This window comes from Sus scrofa, chromosome 15 (genome assembly GCF_054392235.1).
Source record: "Sus scrofa isolate SSC_HxYL_T2T_F1_AM1 chromosome 15, Sscrofa_HxYL_maternal_Yorkshire_Landrace_v2.0, whole genome shotgun sequence".
In the NCBI taxonomy this organism is placed as follows: Eukaryota; Metazoa; Chordata; class Mammalia; order Artiodactyla; family Suidae; genus Sus; species Sus scrofa.
In genome coordinates this window covers 119,963,312-119,988,772 of record NC_139397.1, presented here as the reverse complement: position 1 = coordinate 119,988,772, position 25,461 = coordinate 119,963,312, and the positions used below count along the sequence as shown (strand labels likewise).

The 25,461-nt window shown below is 47.7% G+C and overlaps 1 long non-coding RNA gene across 2 annotated transcripts; it reads left to right on the top strand.

The window, feature by feature from the left end:
- Nucleotides 1–918: 918 nt before the first annotated feature.
- On the top strand, nt 919–25,342 carry LOC110256975 (uncharacterized). Of its 2 annotated transcripts, none has more exons than XR_014828947.1 (3): nt 919–995; nt 20,294–22,938; nt 24,899–25,342. It is a non-coding gene; the product is annotated as an uncharacterized LOC110256975 (long non-coding RNA). The 2 variants fall into 2 exon arrangements; XR_014828946.1 differs by having other exon boundaries at nt 20,294–23,608; nt 24,797–25,342.
- The last annotated feature ends 119 nt before the right edge of the window (nt 25,343–25,461 follow it).

The following is a 25,461-nucleotide window of genomic DNA, read 5'->3' as shown; positions in this document are numbered from 1 at the left end:
ACTAACCAATAGCATCTCATCTTCTGTTTTCTTTTGGCTTTTAGAACTGGAATCATACAAAAGATACATTCTCCAGAGGCACACGAATTAAAATTAAAGAGTGAAAATAAATAATCCTAGATGAAACTTTTCCCTTTGATTTAAACAGTGAGAAATTATATATATATATTCAGTGTATTGGTAATAAAAATAGGGAAACTGTAGTCAAATTGCGAATTGGGCTCAAAATGAAACCTGAAAATGAATGTCATGAAAACTACTTTAAGGTTATTGCACTGGCTGAAGGCAATTTTTTTTATGCTTGTACAATATATGTCTAGTTTATCTTCTTGGCCTTATAAGCCAAAACTAGAGATTATCTTAAAGAATGAAAGTCCTTTATGTACAATAAAACCCAAGTCATCATATAAGTTTTTCTACATTTTTGCTTACTGACCACTGCAAGTTCAGCTATAAACAGTGAATAGGGTCTGAGTGGACTGAGTGGATGAATTCAGAAAGTTGTTTATTTTCTCCATTGTCTAAGGTGGTAAAGAAAAGAGACATCAAATGGTAATTCTCTCTTGTAGTACTGTCTGACTGCCCCAAGCTAAAAAGGGGAAAGACAGGAGTTCCCTGGTGGTTCAGTGGGTTAGGACCTGGCATTGTCACTGCTGTGGTTTGATCCCTGGCCTCAGAACTTCTGCATGCCATTGGCATACCCCTCCGCCCAAAATAAACAAATAGGAAGGGGAAAGACAGAAATCCAAACAGCATTTGTTCATGTATGAAGCATTTTTAAATGATGATTTTTAAAATCATGATCTACCAACCTTTTAAAAGAAAAGTAGGGAAAAGTGTTTGTGGTGCTTCCCTTCCTCCTTCTGGATACCTCAGAGTAGGACTCCAGGCCAGCATCCTTCATTTGTCTTTCTTGACAGATTTGGCGGAGAACTTCTTAATTTTTTTGAAGACAATGGATCCCCGGGGGTGGAAGAATCAACAGAAGATCACATGTAAGTAAAAAAAAAACAAAAACCAAAAAACAGCTCAATTAGGTTTTTTTCTTTCAGAAAGATAGTACATTGGCTTTTGCGGCTGAAAAAAAATGCCTCCTCCAATGAAAAACCCAAATTGGTTCTATGGGATATGTCCCCACTGGGGTCTTAGATACGCACTTCCTTTTGGGATGTTCTCCCAAGCTTTCCCTATATTACTTGTCAGTAAAGGCTCTTCTGGAGTTCCTGTCATGGTGCAGCAGAAACAAATCCGACTAGGAACCATGGGGTTGTGGGTTCGATCCCTGGCCTCGTTCAGTGGGTTAAGGATCCTGCATTGCCGCGAGCTGTGGTGTAGGTCACAGATGCAGCTTGGATCCCAAGTTGCTGTGGCTCTGGCGTAGGCCGGAGGCTACAGCTCCAATTAGATCCCTAGCCTGGGAACCTCCATATGCCGCGGGTGTGACCCTGAAAAGACAAAAAAAAAAAAATTGCAGGAGTTCCCGTCGTGGCGCAGTGGTTAACGAATCAGACTAGGAACCATGAGATGTTGCGGGTTCGGTCCCTGCCCTTGCTCAGTGGGTTAAGGATCCGGCGTTGCCGTGAGCTGTGGTGTAGGTTGCAGACGTGGCTTGGATCCCGTGTTGCTGTGGCTCTGGCGTAGGCCGGTGGCTACAGCTCCGATTCAGCCCCTAGCCTGGGAACCTCCATACGCCGCGGGAGCGGCCCAAGAAATAGCAAAAAGACAAAAAAAAAAAAAAAAAAAAAAAATTTTGCAAATCACTTCCCATCCCCTCTCACTCCTTATCACCTGAAAATGAATGTCATGAAAACCACTTTAAGGTTATTGTGTTGGCCGAAGGAAATTTTTTTATGCTTGTAGGATATATATCTAGTTTGTCTTCTTGGCCTCATAAGCCAAAACTAGAGATTATCTTAAAGAATGAAAGTCCTTTATGTACAATAAAACCCAAGTCATCATATCAGTTTTCCTACATTTTTGCTCACTGACCACTGCCACCCGTGGGCCCTAAAAAAAAAAAGACAAAAAAAAGCTCTTCTCTCTCACTAAGCACAAACCTGTTAATAACACAGTTGTGGCAATAATAATAGTAATACTATTATTATATGTAATAGTAATACTAATACATATAATACTATGTAACCAGCACAACAGCAGCTGCCGTTTGACGGGGTCTATCACCACGGGTCTGGCACCAACACTGGCCACCTGCCCTTGAGCGCCGATTCGGCTGATGGTCACCATTTTTGCAAGTGGGGAAACTGAGCTCAGGGATGTTAAGTAGCTTCACGTTTCGTAATAAGGAAGAAGGAGAGCTGCAGTTTGCACCCAGGTCTGACTTGAAACCCACTCTTCCGTATTCTTGTTTTCTAATACTCTAGCCAACCCTGATGGCTATTTCTCAGGGTGGAGGTGAGGGAGGAGCCAAACACATGGGAAGAGGGCATCTGGGAATTTTTCAGGAAGACTGGAGAATAAATGACTGGCACTGTCCTGGATGTTCCTCTGATAAACTTCGAAGGCCAGGTTCATTTGCAGGTGTATCCTCACTGGCGGACACCTGGGAGATGCCCGGAGATACCAGAAGCCCATTAAACTTGTTCCGAATTGAATGTCAAAGCCACTGCCATACCAACAGTCAGGGCTCCACAGTTTCTCCACAGGAGGGGGCTAAGAAATGGCAGTCAGGTTGACATGGGGCCTGGGGGGACTGTCTTGGAGTGTATCAAGGGATGGGAGGCTTTGGTAGCCGTGGTAGTAAATGGTGATGATGGTAACTCACGGCACAGCAAAGTCCTCACAGGACCGTTCATTGTGGCGACCGAGTACCCGTCCCGGCGCAGGGATGGGTCAGTGGTCTCACGGCTAGTGAGGCACCTACCTCCGACTGCACACATCAGAGGGAGTCTGTGAAGGCCTGGAGGGTTTGGCTGGATGCTCTGGCCTCCTCCGTCAGCTCTCTGCCGCCAGTGGTGCCGCAGCTGGGCTGCTCAGGGTGTTTTCGGCTACGCGATGACAGTGTGATGGAAGAGTCATCTCCTCACAGCCGTGCAGCCCTGCCAGCCCGGGAACGCTCCCGTGTTTCGGCTGCTCTGCTGAGAACCCACCCGGCCTGGTGGGTTCCACAGATGGAGGGGAGGGGAGGGCGCCTTTCCCCATGCAACGTCTTAGCACATTCATCAAAAGCAAAATAGGAGCACATTTCTCCCAGACAGAAACCTGTGTCAATGACATCTTTCTCTTCAGCACAGGGCCATGGCCAAGTCCAGCTGGACGTGGACCCGCCGGCCCCACGTCCATGGATGTAACCCAGCAGAGAGCAGAGGATGTAGGAGATAAAGTTTCTCTGTTCGGGAAGAGATTGGAAACCAGCTTCAAAGGAAAGAGAGGGGCGTTGTGGTTGAGGTTTGGGTCTCTGAGAAAGACATCATTCCAGCCGAAACACTTAACAAACCAAACCCACAGAATGGGAAATTCTAGACTCTTTGGTTGAGAGCACCTGGAGCGGGGGTCTTACTGATCTTTCTCCTCTGGGCTGCAACACTTTCGATATGTCTCTCACAGCTTCGGCCTGGATTAAGCAAGGCCTTGCTTCATTCTCGGGGGGTTTCTTCTCTGCAACCTGACCACCCCTCGCCAGGCTCTAAGCAGTTTAAATCCAGAGGCCATTTTTCCCTCTCCCCTGGAATCCATCTGAGTTATGGCAGGTGGCAGCATATCCTAAATGGGGATGTACTTGACAAACCCGAGTTCCCTTGAAGACTCCTGCATCCTTCTCAGAGCCCAGCATTGTGGTGGCCTGAGGCAGAAACTCAACAAAGACCCATCGAATGAACAGGCAATAATTGACTAGAATGGCTCTCTTCCTGGCCAGTTGGAAAACTGAAATCCCTATGGACTGCTTCCTGTTTTGCTACACCAGCCTCATTTCTGGAAGAAGGCAAGGTAAGGAGAAAATCAGACGAGAAAGGACCACGAAGGCAGGGTCTTGAATGCAATCTTTCCCTGAGAAAGAGAAGCTTCGGAACAGGAAACATGCCTGCATTTTCTTTCTCTCCCAGGCAGCCTGGTTATTGTGTTTCTAGGCAGAAAAAGAGATACTTCCCAGAGCAGCCCAGAGAAGAGGGTTCAGAAAATCTGGGCCTCCAGGTGCTTTCAACCAGAGTCTATTGGACTTTTGACCTTTTAAATACTACAAAAAAAAAAAAAAAAGTTTTTTGTACCTTCTCATTTATGAAGTATATCCAAGTGGGACAAACCGAAAATAAAATGAAGCCCGTCCTTTGAACAATCACGCTTGCTCTTAGAAACCTGTAAGAATTTATGCCCAAGTTTCTGTTTTATCTGTAACCATAACTTTGTTTTCATTGGAAGTTCCTCCAGCGGAGGGTAATTTAATTTTGTCAGTAACCAGACACATTCTGTTTAGATTTGGAATCCTTTTAACACGGGAGCTTTCTATCCATCACCCGCCCCAAGCATGTTTGGGTCACAGGCTCTTTGAGAAAGGGGCTCTCTGCCTATCGATATGGCGTGGTGGCCAAAAGGGACGGACCATCTTATCAGCAGCAGCTTCCCCGAGAGAAATATCATCACTGTCCATGTGTTAATTAGCAGGGAATGGTCCGGCCACAGCTCTCCAGGGCCACGTGGCCTCCCCCCGGCCCCCAAGGCCCAAGGCTGCCTCCACTGTGACCACCCCTCCGACCCTGCTGAGGGGGGGGAGAAGAATTCCAGCAACAGTGAAAACATCACTTTCCACTCCATCACGAGAAGCCAAACACAGAAACCGTATTCAAAGCGTTCTTTGTCCACAAGATAACGTTGGGATCGGAAACTCGTTTAGCCAGATTCTCTTGTTACAATTTACGGCTTCATCAGGTGGGGGCAGGGACAGGCACCATCTATCCTTAAAATAAGAGCGGCGGATTCCCACAGGAAGGTCTGCAACCCCAAATGGGTATTTAAAAAAAATCCCTCATCTGCTGGCACCTCACTCTCCGGTGCGGAACGCATCCCTGCGACCTGCTGGAGGGTGTTCACCTGGGGGAGGGGATTTGTGCCGGGAGTAACCACAGGCCAACAGCCCGGGACTTTCAAGTTGGAGAGGAAAAAGGGATCCAGGAGCAGTCCTATGCAGAATACCTTCCCTCCCAGGGAGTAAAGGCAGGAGCAGGGTTGGGAGGGATGGGAAGAGAGGAAGAGGATGGGTAGACATCTCCTGGCAGTACGGGCCTGGGAGAACAATCGCCTTTGTTCAAAGCAGGCTGAGAGAGCTGCTTGGGAAGTGCAGGATCTGGAGTCAGGGCAGGTTAGGGCCTGTGTGTACACGTGAGGTCTCCTGGTGACCAAGGGCCCAGGTGGGTGGGCCTGGAATGCTGATACTGGAGCCCGGCTGAGGGGGTGTTTTGGCCAATTATCTGTCCACCTCCACCCAGAGTTCCTCCTGCTTCTCTCTTGAAGCCCCCTTGAGCAGGGGGGAAGGGGGAATGGAGGACAAGCTGGGGTTTCTTGCCTTCCTGGGGAGAGCCAGGTTGGCTGCTGGGGACAGACTGGGATTCTGACTGCCCGGTGCCAGGGCTCTGGTCCTGGATGGGTCACGATCCCCTGAGGAGCGAAAACAAAACCAAACACATTCCTGGCCCCCCTAAGATCTTTTGAATCCAAATCTCCATGGGGATTAGGCTTGAGAATTTGTGTTTCCAAAGCTTCCCCATAGTTCTCATGCGACTGGTGAGGAAACTTATGACTTGTAAGGTACCTTCTAGCATGAATACAGTCTTTGTTTTGTTTTAAACCTGCTAATGCATATGAACCAGTTGGGAATTCCAAATCCAAAAACTGGCCAAACTTCTAAGGGGCCTGAGCGAGCGGACCCCAGGGCAGACGCCTCCAGTTAATGCCTTTCCTAAAAAGGGTTTGGAGCAAGCCATTCACCTGGAATCCTTCAGACTTCTGGTCTCCCTGGACAACGACCTGAAGCGTCATCAGGCTTATGTTTTCAAGGTGTCTTGGAAATGTCAGGCCATGGCTGATGGCAGGTCCAGATCAGCCACTGGGAGGTAGGAGAGATGGGAACTGTGAAACCAGGGCCATGCTTCTTAGTGCAGGATGTTCTGTGCAGCCTGGCCCCTTCAGCCTCCATCTCCTCCCACATACCCCTCTTGGACAGGCTCTTATTTATGCACTCTTCTCGTTTGCTTCAAGTGGATCTTAGGGTTGTATGCATTCTTGTAAAATATATGTCATTGTCTTATTGATTGACTCACTCAAACAAGTATTTGCTGGGTATCTACTATGTGCCAGGCATTTGGGGATGCATCAATGAACAAAACCATCAGAGATCCCTTGCCCTCATGGAATGTATATGCTAACAAGGGATGAAAACCAATAATCTATAAGCATAAAAATAAGACAATTATCAGAATGTTAGAGGGGTGGTAAGTGCTATGGGAAAACTAATGCAGAAAAGGGGTATCAGGAGTGCTGATTAGAAGGAGTTAGACCAATTCCAGTGTTAAATTTTCTGAAACTCTAGTTTGGGTTTATGTAAATTGTATTACTACACATTTCATGTTGTCTTTTATTTTCTTTTTTACTTAACACCAAGTTTTCAAGTGTTACATGATATTCCACTGTGTGTGTTTACCATTCCCATCTACCCTCCCAGTATGGATACTCTGATTGCTTCCAATTGCCCATCGCCATGAACAGTGCTGCAGTCAGCATTCAACATTAGAAAATGTATTTGGGGTTTGTACCCACGAGTGGATTTGCTGGGTTATGAGGTCTGCCTATGCTTAATTTCATCAAATGTGCCAGATTACAGAGTTGCTGCAACAGCCCATGCTCCCATCAGCATGTATGAGGGCCCCTAAATCCCCACACCTCTGCTGACACTTGGCCTTCTCTAGCTTCCTGGATTTTTTGGCAGAGCATTCTGGCTTTTGGTGCCAGCACTCTTGCTGAAATACTGTTCTGCCATTGCTATCCATGCCTCGTCCTTCTCTGGCTCCCTCAGCTCCCATCTTTATGTCACCCGCCTTCCTTCTGACCATGAGCACTTCTTGCTGCCTTGCTAGGCAGTTTATTTCTCTACTTTCAAGGCTCATTCCACTTGGACTTCATATCCTGAGGTCAGAAATCCTAGCTCTGGAGTTCCCTGGTGGCTCAGTGGGTTAAGGACTTGCCATTGTCACTGCAGTGCTCCATTTGCGTTGGATCCTTGGCCCCCGGAATTTCTGCATGCCCGACATGGTCTTAAAAAAAAAAAGATTCGGGAGTTCCCGTCGTGGCGCAGTGGTTAACGAATCCGACTAGGAACCATGAGGTTGCAGGTTCGGTCCCTGCCCTTGCTCAGTGGGTTAACAATCCGGAGTTGCCGTGAGCTGTGGTGTAGGTTGCAGACGCGGCTCGGATCCTGCGTTGCTGTGCCTCTGGCGTAGGCCGGTGGCTACAGCTCCGATTCGACCCCTAGCCTGGGAACCTCCATATGCCTCGGGAGCGGCCCAAGAAATAGCAACAACAACAACAACAAAAAAAAGACAAAAGACAAAAAAAATAAAAAAAATAAAAAAAAAGATTCCACCACCTGGTTGGCAAGATGGTAGCCTAAAGGCAATCCTCCTCTTACTCTGTGTAATAGTTACACTGTGTTCAGGATGTCTGACTCGGTTTAGGGCCACAGTGGTTTCCTATGACCTGCCTCATCTACTCTGAACTGTCATCTGGCTTCAAGACCTTCAACCACCTTGACCTGCTCTTTCATCTCACTTGGATCTTTACACATATTCCTCCCTCGGCTAGACCCTCCCTCTCTCTCACCTTGCTTATCTCACAGTCTTCTCCCAGGTCCCTTCCCCCAGGTTTTGGGGGTCGGGAGGTGGGGAGCCCTTGTGCATGCCCACAACACTCTGTGCCAGCTTTCCCTGTGGTGACACGTCTCTTTGTCATGGACACATGAGGCTTCACACCCTTGTGCACTGTTGCAGCCCCAGCGCCTCCTGCTGTGTGCGGCACACGGTAGGTGTTCAATTCATGTTCATTGACCGGATGAAGAAAGGAATGAATGAGCAAAGGCTTTCCATCTCTCGCACATATGAGGGTTGCCATCCTCAGGTCTTCATGTCCACTTGAAAGTCTTCTCTCTTCTATCTATTCATCTGCTTCCCCCTTTAAAAATTTTTTTGATTCAAACCCCAGCCAGTCCACAAATCTTCCCATATCCCCAATGGGATCACAGTTCCTCCTCTTTTGGGACTCCTGTTCTTTGTAACACCCTGGAGCCGGTTTTGTCACTGGACTTAGGGGTTGTGAGTGCCATAAGCCCACATTACAGAGCAAACAGCCTCTGATGGAGTCATTCTGCGCTTTCATAAGCACTGCCTAGAGGATCTCCTTTCAGCCCGTCCCCCGCATATCCCAAGACTTGTAACAACATCTGGTCACGACACCTCCCTGGGTGTCAGGCTCCAGATCAGGGCTGATACTGAACCAGTAGGCACCAGCCCAGGCTTCCTTCTGGCCTGACATTCCTGTTGTCAGATACCTTAAATTGGGACCAGATAATCTCACTGTTCTTATAGATCTGTCATTCCGTGATTCTAGGCAGGGAAAAATCTGATCTTTTTATAATCCCTGATATTCTGATCCAAGCACACTTCATACAAAGTGCAAGATGAAGCATGTTGTATTAAAACCAAAAAATGGCATATCTGTGCTCCCCCTGAGTTATGTTTATCTTTAAGTTTCCTTTAGATCCCTGTTGCCCAGTAGTGTCTCATTTAGGAAAAAGAGGGAAAAAGATCTGGCTTCAGCCTGGAGTGTGACCTGAGGCATGTAATTTGTCTGTCGCGATGCTGTGGGTGGAAATGTCAAAGAGGGTAATTCACAGTGACATCAGTAATCATGTGATGTGGCTTTTTGGGGTTTTATTTAATTTTTGCTTGTTTTGCCCAGATTCTGAAATGTTGTGCATTTCCCCTTTATGTGTCTAGACTGTTAAAGTGTTTTCTTCTTAAAAACAAGTACTTCCCCATAGTTTTTTTGTTTTTTTGTTTTTTTTTTTCGGCCATGCCTGCAGCACGCAGATGTTCCCAGGTCAGGGATCAAACCCATGACACAGCAGCAACCCGAGTCCCTACAGTGACAATGCCAGGTTCTTAACCTGCTGTGCCACAAGGGAACTTCTCCCATAGTTTTTATTGCTGGAAAAATTACATGGCCTTGGTTCCACAATCTCCTTCAATACTTTTCATTGCTGTCTTCAAAGTTAACAATATGCTGTCTAGACAAGTTAGATATTTCTAGGCCTACATATCTCAAGGAAACATACAGCATAAGCAAATCACAAGTGGAATTTCTAGGAGTTCCTGTCGTGGTGCAGTGGTTAACGAATCCGACTAGGAACCGTGAGGTTGCAGGTTTGATCCCTGGCCTTGCTCAGTGGGTTAAGGATCCGGCGTTGCCGTGAGCTGTGGTGAAGGTCACAGATGCAGCTCAGATCTGGTGTTGCTGTGGCTCTGGCGTAGGCTGGCAGCTACAGCTCCGATTCGACCCCTAGCCTGGGAACCTCCATGTGCCATGGGAGTGGCCCTAGAAAAGGCAAAAAGCCAAAAAAAAAAAAAAAAAAAAAAAAAAAGAAGTGGAATTTCTAAAGAATGACTTTGTGTGGTGCCAACCTCTTGGGCCTGGCACCTGAGAAACATGGCCAAGGGGAGTTTGATGTGAATATATAACTAAACTCCACTTATGTCACAGTAAATCTAATAGCCCATCAGTGACAAACTATAAAAATTTAAAAAGTGAAGAGGCAGGGTGGGGGGAGGGGTGACAAGGTGGGAGAAATGGGTGAACTTTTTTTTTTTTTTTTTGTCTTTTTGCCATTTCTAGGGCCGCTCCCGAGGCATATGGAGGTTCCCAGGCTAGGGGTCCAATCGGAGCTGTAGCCGCTGGCCTACACCAGAGCCACAGCAACCCGGGATCTGAGCCGTGTCTGTGACCTACACTACAGCTCATGGCAACGCTGGATCCTTAACTCACTGAGCAAGGCCAGGGACTGAACCCGCAACCTCATGGTTCCTAGTCGGATTCGTTAACCACTGTGCCACAAGGGAACTCTTTTTTTTTTTTTTACTTTTTAAGGCCACACTCATGGCCTATCAAAGTTCCCAGGCTGGGGGTTGAATCGGAGCTACAGCTGCCAGCCTGCATCACAGCCACAGCAATTCAGGATCTGAGCCGCATCTGTGACCTACACCACAACTCATGGCAGTGCCAATTCCCCGACCCACTGGGTGAGGCCTGGCATTGAACTCAAATCCTTATGGATGCTACTCAGATTTGGTTCCTCTGTGCCACAGTGGGAACTCGTGAATGAACTAGTTTTTATCTATCCCTATCTAGCTAGCTAGCCATAGGTTTACATAATTTGAATAGGAATTTTTTAAAAAGAAAGAAAAGTGAATATAAAAATAAAAAGCCCCTGTGGAAATTTCTCTCAGCTCAAAGAGGCCAGGTTGACTTATTTGTTGAGAGAATTTTTTTTAAAAAGTAGTTTTGATTCATTCATTTCAATCTATTGGCACATCCTGTTGGCTCTACCTTAAGAGGATATCCAGTTTGTAGCCACTTCTTCTTTTTTTTTTTTTTTTTGGGCTTTTTTATTATGGCTGAACCAGGGGCATATGGAGGTTCCCAGGCTGGGGGTCCAATTGGAGCCGTAGCTGCCGGCCTCTACCACAGCCATAAAAATGAAGGATCCGAGCCACGTCTGCTACCTACACCACAGTTCACGGCACCACTGGATCCTTACTTAACCCACTGAGCGAGGCCAGGGATTGAACCTGCTCCCTCATGGATACTAGTCAGGTTTGTTAACTGCTGAGCCACAATGGGAACTCCCCAGTGTGTAGCCACTTCTTACCCTCCACTGCTTCCGCCTTGCCACCATTATCTGTCACCTGGACTTTGCCATGGTCTCCCACCTGCCATTCTTACTCCCCTGCATTTATTCCCCATAGCGTAGAATCACACTCCTGTTCAAAGCCCTCCCGTGGTTTCCTCCCTCTCTCATTATAGACCCCACGGCTTCAAAACCCAGGCTGTTCTGGCCTCTGACCCCTGTCCAAGGTCATCTCCCTTTACTCATCACTCCCTCTCTTTCTTCACTCCAGCCATTGGACCTCTTTGCTCTTCCTCAGATATACCAAGCACCTTCCTGCCTCAGGGCCTTTGCCCATGCTGTTCCTTCCTTGTGGAAGACTCTTTCTCAGATACATTTGCAGTTTCCTCCCTCACAACGTTCAAGTCTTCACTCAGACATTTCAGAGTTGCCCTCATGACCCTAAGATAGTAGCCACATTTCTCTCTACTTTACCTTATCTAATTTGTCATCATAGCACACTTTCCTATCTGATATTATGTATTTTTTCATTTACTGCTATCTTATGTTAGAAGCTTTTATCTGTGTCATTCATAATAGTGTCCCTCAAAGCCTAGATAAATGCCCGATACACAGTAGGTGCTCAGTAAATAGCTATTGAGTGAATAAATGTACTTATAAATTAACTGTTTATTGCTCCCCTTCTAATAGGTTGGGCATTAGTCTTGGATTTTTAATGTATGCAACCAAAGGTATTTTTTATTTTATTTTATTATTATTATTTTTTATATTTTATTTATTTATCTTTTCCCCACTGTACAGCATGGGGACCAAGTTACACATACATGTATACATATTTTTTCCTCCCATTGTTGTGTTGCCATGCAAGTATGTAGACATAGTTCTCAGTGCTACACAGTAGGATCTCATTGTAAATCCATTCCAGGAGCAATAGTTTGCATCTGTTAACCCTAAGCTCCCAATCTCTCCCATTCCCTCCCTCTCCCCACCACAGGGCAGCCGCAAGTATATTCTCCAAGTCTATGATTTTCTTTTCTGTGGAAACATTCATTTGTGCTGTATATCAGATTCCAGTTATAAGTGATATCATATGGTATTTGTCTTTCTCTTTCTGACTTATTTCACTCAGTATGAGAGTCTCTAGTTCCATCCATGTTGCTGCAAATGGCATTATGTTGTTCTTTTTTATGACTGAGTAGTATTCCATTGTGTATATATACCACAAAAGATATCTTTTAATTGTAGAAGGAAAAAACTCTCTGAAAACACATTTATCAAAAGATGCCAAAATCCAGAGTTCCCACCGTGGCACAGTTGAAATGAATCTGACCAGGAACCAGGAGGTTGCGGGTTCGATCCCTGGCCTTGCTCAGTGGGTTAAGGATCGGGTGTTGCTGTGAGCTGTGGTGTAGGTCACAGATGCGGCTTGGATCTGGTGTTGCTGTGGCTGTGGCTGTGACTATGCCGTAGGCTGGCGCCTACAGCTCCGATTCTACGCCTAGCCTGGGAACCTCCATATGCTGTGGGTGTGGCCCTAAAAAGGACAAAAGACAAAAAAAAGAAAGAAAGAAAGAGAGAGAGAGAAAGAAAGAAAGAAAGAAAGAAAGAAAGAAAGAAAGAAAGAAAGAAAGAAAAAAAGATGCCAAAATCCATTAAAAAATTTTTTTTTCTTTAGAAGCTGTAGTCCCAGGTCTGGCTGAGCAAGTGGCCTTATCTAATAGCTTAAGTGGTGGTTAAGTACATTTTGTGATTTGTTACTCTTAATCCTGGGGAATGGCTGCTGATTGATTATAGCCCAGCTGTGCCTGAGGTCACAGGTTCCCGCCCCACGTGACTCTGTCAGCTTTGTTCTTGCCAAGGCTCCAGATTTGTGGCTCTGGCCCTGACCAGCCTCCCCTGGCCAAAGCTGACTGTGGCTTCTAAGAAGACACTTGAGAAGACTTGGGATGAGTTTGCACAGAACCATCCCTGAGCCTGGAAACTCAGTTCACAGCCATTTCAAAGCCAGCTACTATAGCTGAAACCACACAGTCGTGGTGAAGGGCTAAGTGTGACTGCATAGAGATGAGGTTCAGGCTGGTGGCCTCATGGGGCATAGTTTGGTCTGTGAAGCCGCTTGGGTCCCAGAGGTGGCATCTGGTAAAGAAAAACTTTCTTTTACCAAATCCACATAAAGGCCAGTGGATGATCAGGCAAATTTGAGCACAAACCATAATTTTTTCTCCTTCATTTATCAAAGAAAAACAGCCTTAAGACATCCCTGAAATCTTCAAGTAGGTCTTTATCTTTATTGCCGAAATGCTTGTCCTGGTATTGCATGTGCTTCTCTATCATCCTCAAGAACTGAAGAAGCAGCACCCCCTACCTTTTTTTGGCCTTTCCCATGTCATGCATGTCCATCCCAGGCCAGGATTGAACTCATGCCACAACAGTGACCCAACCCAGAGCAGTGATAATGCCACATTCTTTAAAAAAATTTTTTTCCATTATAGTTGATTTATAGTGTTCTGTCAATTTCTGCTGTATAGCAAAGTAGCCCAGTTATACATATGTATATACATTCTTTTTCTCACATTATCCTCCATCATGTTCCATCACAAGTGATCAGATAGAGTTCCCTGTGCTATACGGCAGGATCTCATTGCTTTTCCACTCCAAATGCAATAGTCTGCATCTATTAACCCCTAATTCCCAGTTCATCCCACTCCCTCTCTCTCCCCCTTGGCAACCAGATGATGCCAAATTCTTAACCCACTGTACCACCAGGGAATTCTGCATCCCCTTTTTTTAATAGGCGGAGAAAAATGAAGCAGAGACAGTCACGTGACTCATTTGCTTATTCCTGCTTATCAGACTGATTGTCCTCATGTCCACAGAGATTTTTCGGATAAACACTGCCTTTAAATCCTTGAGCCCCACCTGGCAATACACTTCCCTGCCCTTGGCTAATGGAAGAAATCGGGAAATCTAGAAGCAAGAAAATGTAATTGGAAGGAACCTGCAAAAACTTTCTAGAACCTCTGTCTTTCCCTTGTCTTTAGAGCGATGATTCTGCTTCATGTAGAAAGAAGAAGGAAATTGATAAGAAGCACTGACTCTACCGGTGGCTGACTAACTAACCCATCACTTGGGTTGTCAATGAAGATAGCATTTCCCTGGAATTTTATCACTGGGTTTCAGGTCCTCCCCCCTCCTCCAGGGATCATTTTTCACATGTAGTTCATTTACCAGTTGTTGTAGGGAACAGGTTGCTCTGTTGAAGCTGGAGGAAAAAAAAAAAAAAAGGATCAGGCATGGTAAGGCCTCTTCTATTCTGAATCCCAGGGACTCAGGCCAGGACCCCATAGATGATGCGATCAGCATCAGACAGGAGTTGATAAATAGAAAAAAAAATTTTTTTCTTTGGTCAGATAGTTGTTTATTTTTTATTTAATTTTTAAAAATGATTTTTTATTTTTTCCGTCATAGCTGGTTTACAGTGTTTTGTCAATTTTCTACTGTACAGCAGAAAGAAATTTTATCTTATAAAAATTCAGGTTTAGGAGTTCCCGTTGTGGCATAGCGGAAATGAATCTGACTAGGAACCATGAGGTTGCAGGTTTGATCCCTGGCCTTGCTCAGTGGGTGAAGGATCCGGTGTTGCCATGAGCTGTGGTATAGGTGGCAGACGAGGCTCGGATCTGACATTGATGTGGCTGTGGTGTAGGCCAGCAGCTGCAGCTCCGATTAGATCCCTAGCCTGGGAACCTCCATATGCTGCGAGTGCGGCCCTAAAAAGCAACAACAACAACAACAACAACAAAAAAAAAATTAAAATAATTCCAGGTTTAGGGAGTTCCCGTTGTGGCACAGTGAAAATGAATCTGACTAGTATCCATGAAGATTCGGGTTCAATCCCTGGCCCCGCTCAGCAGGTTACAGATCCTGTGTTGCTGTAGTGTAGGCTGGCAGCTGTAGTTCCAGTTCAACCCCTAGCCTGGGAACCTCCATATGGAGTGGGTGCGGCCCTAAAAAAAAAAGGAAAAAAAAATTCAGGTTCAGAAGGAAATCCTGCCATTGCAACACCTTGGATGGACCTCGAGGGCATCATGCTAAGGCAGGCAGAGAAAGACAAATGCTGTACCATCTCACTCATATGTGGAACCTAAAAAAGACAAACTCAGAGAAATGTAGAGGGGCAGTTACCAGTGGCTGGGGGATGGGGGAAGCGGGGACTTATTGGTCAAAGGGTCCACACTTCGAGGTATAAGATTAATGAGTGTGGGGGAAACTGAGGCAAAGCATTTGGGAGGCCTCCCGCAGAGGAGATGGTGCCGAGGGAGTCGGGTGGCGGCCAGGTTCGCGTCCTCCAAGCGCACTATGACTCTGGCTCCTGGTATGTTTATGACAGCGCGGAAGGTAATCTCACATGTCAGCAGGAGCTTTCCGGAACACACGCATCTCAGATTCTGGGAAGAGGAGGCAGCGGGGGTGAAGGTGAGACAGGAAATCTTTCTGGAGGCTCTGAAGCCATTCCGGTTTTGGAGTGTCCCCAGCAACTCCCACAGAGTGGAGCCTTTGAAATCGCCTTGTGGGGAGACTGGACGGAGAGTCCGGCTGTCTCAGTCTGCTCTCACCCTGCTTCCTTTCTGTGGGATCCTATGAGGGGAACCAAGCCGTGCCCCAGGGAGGATGCGAGGAGAATGGGCTGATTGAGGGATGTGGGTACTGGGCTGGCGGGCTGCCACTACCACGCCTGTCAGCGGGCTGCAGGGTGGCCTTTCTTCTGGGTTTGCTCACAGAGCCAGAGAGGCTGGGTGCCAGGGAGAGTATTTCCTCTGGAGAAAGCTGTATCCATCTGGCCTGCTCGGCAGCCTGTGGCACCTCCACTCGGAAGCATTCCTGTCACTGGGCACAGACTTCACAGCCTGGGTCTCTGGAACAGGCACCAGGGAGTGTGTGTGTATGTGTGGGTGTGTGTGTATACACATGTGTGGGTGGACTGACGAAGCCACCAATGTGCCCACCTCCCAGACATTCGCTAAGGGTCTTCCCTGCTGGAATGTGGACTTGGCCTGTTAGGGTGGTCTCTGGGACAGTTGTGGGGAGTGGCAGTCCAGTCTTCCTAGGCCTGAAGGAATTTCCAGATCATCCTGTGCAGCCCCTTTATTTCTTGCAGATGAGGAAGCAAGGGCTGGGGGAGCCGATGTAGCTTGCCCAAGGTCATGCAGGAAACCCCAGATCTGGCTCCACCACTGCCCTGTCGTGTGACCTTGAGCCAGTTACTCAACCCAGCCACCCCTGTTTTCTTAGCTTGTAAAGGAGGAGAAAAGGACCCAATCTGCTAGGCTAATGCGGGTGTTAAATGAGATAATCCGGGAGGGCTCGTTCTGGACCTCTGCTCCCATCCTTCTTGGAATCTGCATTGTCATTGTTTTATTGTTGCCATGTTGTCAGCAACAACCACTGCAACTGTGTGAGGGTTTTGGAAGCCAGGGCTGTGCAGCCACACCAACCCTTGCCCGTTCATCAAGCGCCTCCCAAATCACCATCACCGTTCGTCCTCCCCAGTTTCCAACAAGGTAGAGAGGGCCAGTCTCCTTTCTTGCATTTCACTGCTGAGAAAACTTCAAAGATGGGCCTCCGAACCGAGTCTTCTATTGCCCAGTACCCCCTCCCCCTGCTGCCAATTAGAATATTCCTTCTGATAGACTCTTCCAGCTCTGCTGTGACAGACTGTGGGAAGAAGGAACACCCCCCCCCCCTTCCCAAATGAATGAAAATCAGCTCAGCCTCTTACCTGTTACTGCCCTTGAGTTCCTCCTGAGGGCCTGGGGCTTCCTCCTCCATCGCTAGAGCTGTAGCTGAAGGAAGAACTGAGTGCACTTCCCGGCTCTAGACTTGTGGCCGGTGGCCACTTTAAGAGAAAACAAAGAATTGCCTTCATCGGGTTATAGTGGCCGGAGGGATTGATGGACATTTTTGGAGACTCGATGGACCCAGACCCAAAAGGAGCAGAGCCCTAGGAAATACAATAGCCCTGTTACACAGAAAGAATGAGTTTAATGTGTACAGGGTGAGGGGTGAGGAGCAATCAGAGGAAGAGGGGGTCACCCTGCTAAATGTTTATGATTGGAGCCCTAAGCCCTGCCTTTCCAGAGGTGGTGGCAGGAGGATCATTTCTGTAATATATCCCTCCCTTGAAACCTACCTTGCAAGAGAAAATGCAGCAGGCACAAAACGCTGCTCATGAATATTAACCAGCAAGCTCCCCCAGCCATTGGGAAATGGGCTGGTGCTAACTGGATCCTTGTCCATCCTGAAAAAAGCACAGAGCCCCTGAGGAGCCTCCGAGGCCAGGCTGGGGCAGGGGTGGGGGCGAGAGAGCAGAGGTCATCCAGGCAGAGGGGTCAGAGGGCACGGCCAGGGGAGGGGTCAGCTTTGTTTCCGCTCTGTGTTGGTGAAAGCCAAATCTTTATGGAACTTTTCTAGCTGCATTTTGGGCTATGTAGCTCCAAAAACAAAAGATGTATTTTCCCCCTTCTCCTTTTGGGTTTTGTCCTCCACTGAGCGGTGGCATATGCAGGTCTGGAGGCTGTTAAGGCCATGCTGTCCCTCATCCTGAGGAAAAGAAAAGCCAGGATCTTAATTTCAAAGAGAACATGTGGGAAGGCAGCACAGCTATTCCCAAGGTCCACCGTCCACCATTGCTTCTCATTTTTTCAACAGAGAAAAGAACAAAGGGGCATGGTGAGGTAATAATACACTGTTTCATAACACGCTGTTGGCAGAACCGGTTACATTTTATTATTTTATTATTTATTATGGCCCTTGCACATACCACAGTATCATGGTGGAATCTTTGAATCCTTTCTGGGAGATGGGGCTTATGGTCCCCTTTTGCAGATGTGAAAACCGAGGCTTGTAAGTAACTTCGCCAGAGTCATTGAGATATTGAAGGGGCAGAACTAGCACTCCATACCAAGTGTCTACTGCCAAACACAGGGCTGCTAAGGGATGTGATTTAATTTCTCTGGGTCTCATTTTCCAAATCTGTAAAAAGAGGCAACGGTTCCATTTAGATCTTCTAAACTGTTCACTCATTTTGGTCTTTTTGTTGGGGGTGGGTCACACCCTCAGCATATGGAAGTTCCTGGGCCAGGGATCAAACCTGTGACCTGAGCCATAGCAGTGACTATGCTAGATCCTTAACCTGTTGTGCCATCAGGGAACTCCCTCCACCTCTGTCTATGCATTTTGTTTCTGGGCATCTGAAATTCACAGGCAGGAGAGACTAGACTAAATTCACAGGCATCAGGGCACAGGTCTGTTACTTCATTTCTCTAGATTCAAATCTCTTGGAGTGCGATTTCACTGGAGAGGATGCCAGAGGTGAACACTCTGGGAAGTTTATTTTTTCTGTTTTTTCCCTCGCCACTTACACAATAACAATGATGAGGCAAGGATAGCAGAGGTGGGAGTTCCCGTCGTGGCGCAGTGGTTAACAAATCCGAATAGGAACCATGAGGTTGCGGGTTCGGTCCCTGCCCTTGCTCAGTGGGTTAAGGATCCGGCGTTGCCATGAGCTGTGGTGTAGGTTGCAGATGTGGCTTGGATCCCGCGTTGCTGTGGCTCTGGCATAGGCCGGCAGCTACAGCTCTGATTCGACCCCTAGCCTGGGAACCTCCATATGCCAAGGGAGCGGCCCAAGAAATAGCAAAAAGACAAAAAAAAAAAAAAAAAAAAAAAAAAGGATAGCAGAGGTGGGACCACATAGAGGTTAGCAGTTTGGACTCAGGAGCAGTTTGGACTCAGGGCTGGGCAATGAACCATGGCTCAGTGGTAATGAACCCAACTAGTAGCCATGAGGATGCCCCTTGATCCCTGGCCTTGCTCCATGGGTTAAGGATCTGGCATTGCCGTGAGCTGTGGCATAGGTCGAAGCTGTGGCTCAGATCCTGAGTTGCAGTGGCTGTGGCGTAGGCCAGCGGCTATAGCTCTGATTGGACCCCTAGCCTGGGAACCTCCATATGCCACACATACAGCCCTAAAAAGCAAAAAAAAAAAAAAAAAAAAAAAAAAAAGGTTCTATACTTCCTGGGGCCAAATTCTAGCCCTTTCATGCTGGGATCTTGGCAAGTTATTTTACCTCAGTGTTCCTGCTTCTTTTTCTATAAAATGAGGATAATAACTGTTCCCACCACAGAGGTTGTTGAGGGGGTTCAGCTAAATGATTCTGATGGCTACCGGGTGCCTGGTTGGCGTTGGTTATTCTTGCCAGCTTCCACGTTGGCTATGGCAGATGTGAGGGCTTCCCTTCTCCCGACACCTGGTAAGGGCCCCGTACTCCTGTAGAATATTGGAGAACTGGCCCGTGATCTCCGGCCCCCTCCTCCTTTTTCTTCAGAAATGTGGGATAGTTTAGCAAGTCTGAAAATTGCACAGACACACAAGATCCTGCAGCTGGAGGAAGAGAGGGGGTGTGTGGGCCCCGCCTGGCCGTCGCTGGGTTCCTTGCCAGAATCCGAAGCTCTAAGCGGAGCTGCGTGGCGCACACTGGGCCGTTCACTTTAACAAGCGGGCTCCAAGCAGGCCGCCAGGTGGAAGGACTCTCTGCTCCTCAGAGCAGCCAAACTCCAGTCAGCTTGGCCGGGAGTCAGTCGCCAAGATGGGAAGCAGGCGCTGGAGCCTCACATCTTCTGGAACAGGGGGTTAAGAGGGCCCAGAACAACATTGCAAGGAAGAGGCGGTCCTTTTTTGCCAGATTCTTAAAGGGACCTGCAACCCTGAAAAAGGAAAGCGCCCGTGTCAGAGAGGAAGATGGGACGGAGAAGCCGGGGGCATGTCCCCGCCTGGGATGGTCCTCAGCCGATGATTCGGGGCCCCGCCCGGCGGTCGGTGGTGGAGGATGGTCACCTGTGAGAACGGAATTGGGTCTGGTGGGAAACAGAGCCACGTGTCTCCTGCTGACAGGCAGTTGGGACAGTAAAGCAAGGATTCTTCTGGTCAAAGACGTGGTCTGGGGTTGATAATATGATGCTAATTAATAATTTGCTAATGGCTCTCTCCTTGAAGCACCCAAGGGTAGAGATCATGACATGTGAGTTTCTGGGGATGCTGTGGAAACCTACTGAGAACACAAAGGCGGCGCAGATTTTTTTCTGGGGTGCGGGGGGTGGGGGGCGTTTTCCTTCACTGGATGGTTCACCTGGAGCCCTTCCCCATGTCTCTCCTTCCCCTTCGCCTGCCCCGGTCTCGGCAATAGACGCCCCATGAAGAATGACAGCCACGCCATTTCCACTTACAGGGAATGGGCCTCGTGCCAGGCACCTGTGCTGAGTGTGTTCTAGTTCTTATCTAGGTTAATCCCAACAACACTCTTCCAATGTAGGCATTGTGATTGTTTTGCAGATGAGGAAAGAGAGGCTCAGAGAGGTGAACTTCCCTGCCAAGTGGCACAGCTCGTCCACAGACGAGCCCGGATTCACTGCAGTGTGTGCGGGCTGTCCCGTCCCCTTCCGCTCTTGTCCTACATCACAGAGTGGAGGTAAGCCTGCTTCCCCGTGGGGGTCTGCCCTAGAGAAAAGGCAGAGGCCACGGGGATAGAGACCAGGACAGCTTCGTCCATGTCTATGCGCCTTGGGGTATTGTGTAGTGCTGGCGGTGCCGTGGCGGTGTGTATTGGGAGTGTTGTGTGTGTGTTGGGGTGTTGTGAGGGTGTGTGCTGGGGATCGGATGTGACAGGAGGAGCGTACGACTCTGGCTCATGCTTGGTTGGTCCCTCCTTGCCTGGGACTTCATTTCTCCTGCCAAAGTCCCAGCCATCTCTGCTCCCTGCCACCACTGCTGCCCACCTCCCGCAACAACTTAAGGAGAAGGTGCAGCTTGCCTTCCATCACTTTCTTCTCTGACTTTGATGTGGGGTGAGGCTGGCTGCCAGCTCAGTGGCAGGAAGCAAGAGGACACACTCACAGCCAGTGCTTAGGGTGCGAGCATCTTGGTATAGGCTGATGGGCTTGTAACAACTCTGCACGTGGGTCCACTCTGTGCATATAAATATCTAAGAAAGAATGAAGGATTTGCCCAGACCTGAGCAAAATTTGTATAGCCCATTGGAAAGAGTGTTTTTAAAAAAAATCTATTATCGCATATTAGTGCAATGATAATAATGAAAAATATTGAATGCTTATATAATGCTTCAATGCATCACACTGTTTTAATCGCTTTACATGTATTATCTCATTTAATCCTTGTAACCACCCTAAGAGGTAGCTTCTTTTGTTATCCTCACTTTATAAAGGAGGAGCCTGAGTCACAGAGCTATTCAGTCACTTACCCAAGCTAGCACAGGTAGAAAGAGCTTGAGGCAGGCTTCATAAACCAGGCACGTGCTCTAGAAACCCTGCACCCATGCCTTTAACCACTAGACAGCCTAGTCCCATCATACCAGGCGTAGTGGCGGGTAGCTCTGACTCTCGTGCTGAGGAATGCAGCTGCACCTCCACTTCTTATAGATCCTGAGATCCTTGAGGCTGGAGAGGCTCATGGCTAAGTTAATAAAGATTTTGGCTAAGTTAATAAAGATTTTGGCTGAGTTTTGTTTAGACTGGAGTTTCCGTCTCAGGGTTGAACAATCCAGTTCTGGGCCTGCTGGTCTCTGGTGTTTTGCAACAAGAGCCTTTTCTATGGAAAGACAAAGGAAAAATGGTCCATTCGAGCCCCAGAAAGAAGACAAAGAAGGTATAAGGCAACCTTTTCCCGCTGGTTTTCAAACACTCATCTTTCTCCCCAGGAATCAATTCCTTTGCTTCCTGAATGTTGAAAGAAAAGACTTGTGTCATGAAAAATAAAGTTTTTTAAGGGGGGGAAAAAAAAGCTATCTTTGTCTCTTAGATGTGTTTTCAGAAAACCTCCGTTACATGAGCACATTCCTGGAGTGTTAAGGGATAAATGAACAGTAAGTGGACCAACTACTTGGTTTTTTGACAGTTCTCTGTGGGGGGATTAACTTAGGACAGTGGCCTGTGAGGATCTCAGAGATGCAAGAAAGGAAGACGTCAACAGGTAAAGAGCTCCTTCTTTTAGGGTAACAGGGAAGGGATGAAGGAACTACATCTAATGCAATTATACCAGCCTGTAAAGATCGGGAAGAAACAAACCAACATTTTTAACTGCTGAGGAATTCACACAGCTCAGACAAGACAATGGATTTATTTACAGGTGCCTCATGGTGCATGTTGGGGCGGGTGGCAGAGCATGCTTTTTGCTCCAAGACTTTTCCTTGACTTGTGGATTCTTGGCAAACCTGGGACCTGGCTACTTTCAGATTCCTAAAGGACAGAAGAGATTTTTTGGTGGGATGCACACAGAAGTATCTGTTTCTGTTGGACCGTCAGGAGGAGCTGTCAATATATTTGTCTCAAGACCAGGTCCATGAGGGACAGCTCACCTTTATGCTGGCGTATGCTCTGAGGCCCTCGGTGGGGGGGGGGGAGCGACAGGAGATGGGAGGAGCCTGGGCAAGGCCATGAGGAATCCCAGTGGTCGAAGTCACACCCCATACCCGGTTTGAGCCATTACTGCTGTATTTAGGGCCAAGGAACTAAACTCAGAAACAGATATAGAAGAAAATAAAACCGAACAAATCCCTAAAAGAAAAACCCCAGAAGGCCTGGACACACAGTAAGCTAGATTCCTAGTGGAAGTGAGGGATGAGTGTTACATGCATCCCACAGTCGCTTGGAAGCGTTGTCCCCCGCTCCTCCCCTTGCTCTCCTCTAATCCTCACCCCAAACCCTCGCCAGCCAAGAATTGGGGGTGGGTGGACATCATCAGGCTCTTGGTAGGCAGCCTGGGTGCTGGCCTGCCTCTCGTATATTCTTTTTTTTTTTCTTTTTAGGGCCACACTCTTGGCATATGGAGGTTCCCAGGCTAGGGGTTGAATCAGAGCTACAGCTGCTGGCCTACACCACAACCACTGTAACGTGGGATCCAAGCCCAGTCTGCGACTACACCACAGCTCACAGCAACGCCAGATCCTTAACCCCCTGAGTAAGGCCAGGAATCGAACCCGGCATCTTCATGGTTACTAGTCAGATTCATTTCCACTGTGCCACAATGGGAACTCCCAGCCTCTCGTATATTCTTATCATCCTAAGATCAAGCTAAACCAGACGAGTCTTGCAGAATATCAAAAATTTGAAAAAAACCTTTGAAACTTTCCCACACGATTCCCGAACCCAATGTGTCCCTTGTAATGCATCTCAGTCTCTAAGAGCAGGGAGGCCTCCAGCGTTAGGAAGCGCTGTGTAACCCTGGCCATCTCACGTTGCAGAGACCTGTCCCCTTAGTTGATATTCTCCAGAAGGATCTGATGGCGAGCCCTTCTCCGTCTTTCCCCGAGGTCAGTCTCTCTCCTCCTCTGGCTGCTTCATGCAGAGAGGAGCCAGTCTGACCGTCACAGTGGGTGGCGATGAGCACAGGTGGCATACTCTCTGTCACAGAATCTGAGGGACCCTAGATGCCATCTAGATGCTTGAGGCTTGAGATAGCACCTTAGAGTAAAACCAAGTGAAGAGTTCCCATTGTGGCTCAGCGGTAATGAACCTGACTAGTATCCATGAGAATGCGGGTTTGATCCCTGGCCCTGCTCAGTGGGTTAAGGATCCCACATTGCCATGAGCTGCATGTGGGTCGCAGATTTGGCTCGGATCTGGCGCGGCTGTGGTGTAAGCTGGCAGCTGCCGCTCTGATTCGACCCCTAGCCTGGGAACTTCCCTATGCCGAATGTGCAGCCCTAAACAAAGCAAAACAAAACAAAACACCCACAAGTGAGCTTTCTTAAGCCCTCCCCAACACCCCCGCTTTACCTCTGTGACATTCCCTCCTACCTCTTTTCATGTCCCTGTCCTGCTCCAGCCACGCAGTTGTTCCTTGATGGCACCGACTGCTTCCTTTGGCTGAAACTTTTTTCCAAAATGCTCAGAGCCAACTCCCTCTTCTCCTTTGAATCTATTCAAACGTCACTTGGTCAGTGCGGTTTACCCTGACCACCCCATCTAAAACCCCAAACCCCTCTCCCTCCCCTCCTCCCACCTGGAACAAGCCTGGCACATAGTAGGCCCTCAACACACATTTTCTGAGGGCACAAGCTTCTTTTTTTTTTTTTTTTTTTTTTGTCTTTTTGCTATTTCTTGGGCCGCTCCCACGGCATAAGGAGGTTCCCAGGCTAGGGGTCGAATCAGAGCTGTAGCCACCGGCCTATGCCAGAGCCACAGCAACGCGGGATCCGAGCCGCATCTTCAACCTACACCACAGCTCATGGCAACGCCGGATCCTTAACCCACCGAACAAGGGCAGGGACCGAACCTCATGGTTCCTAGTTGGATTTGTTAACCACTGCGCCACGATGGGAACTCCACAAGCTTCTTGATATAAGAAAGACGGAACTCGTAACTGGCGTTTGGGACTCTGAGATGAGGTCGCTAGCCAAAGTCGCGTAGCTAATAAAGGCCAGAGGCCGGGTTTGAACCAGAGCGGTTGACATCCTGGCTCCCTGCCATCTCTGAGCTCTGTGACCTTGGGCAACTTGCTTAACCTTGCTGTATCTCCATTTTCTCACTCGTAAAATGAATATCAGTTAATCCCTCCTCGCAGTTAATTGTAAAAATTAAGGGTTCTAGCGCCTCATAAACCTTGTCTTGTAAGTTCAGATCTCAGCTCAAAGGCCACCTCCTTAGACGACCTTTCCTGGCTACTCAATCTCAAGGAGCCCCCTGGCTACTTTAGTACATGCCCTTCCGTAGGGACTCACAAAAAAACTTTTTTTTTTTTTTTTTTTTGTCTTTTTTCTTTTGAGGGCTACACCTGAGGCATATGGAGGTTCCCAGGCTAGGGGTCTAATTGGAGCTGTAGCCACCGGCCTATGCCAGAGCCACAGCAACATCAGATCCGAGCCTCATCTGTGACCTACACCACAGCTCATGGCAACGCTGGATCCTTAACCCACTGAGCGAGGCCAGGGATCGAACCTGCATCTTCATGGTTCCTATTCGGATTTGTTTCCACTGTGCCACGATGGAACTCCAATGAAATATTTCTTTAACAAATGACTCTCCCACTGGAAACCTATCCCTAACTGACAGGGTAAATCCATATTCCTTTTTAGGATTGACAGGGTGCCATATAGGTTCATCTTCTCGGCTACCTCCAAGCCATCCTTCAGTCTGGAAAATTCTGAACCCCACCTCCACCTTCGCAGCACCCTCCACCTACATCTGGGGACAGCGAACTACAGCCGTGGGTCAAATCTGGCCCATGAACTCAGAATGGCTTTTATGTTTGTGTATGATAGACCAAAAAAAAAAAAAAAAAAAAAAAAAAAAAGAATATTTGTGACCCTGAACATTATATGAAACTCCAATTTCAGGGTCCATAAATAAAGTTTTATTGGGACACAGACACGCTCATTTGCTTCTGTATTGCCTGTAGCTGCTTTTGGACTTCTGGGGCAGAGTAAGTGTTATGACAGATACCACAGAGCCCGAAAAGCCTAAAGTATTTACTGGCTGTCTTACTGT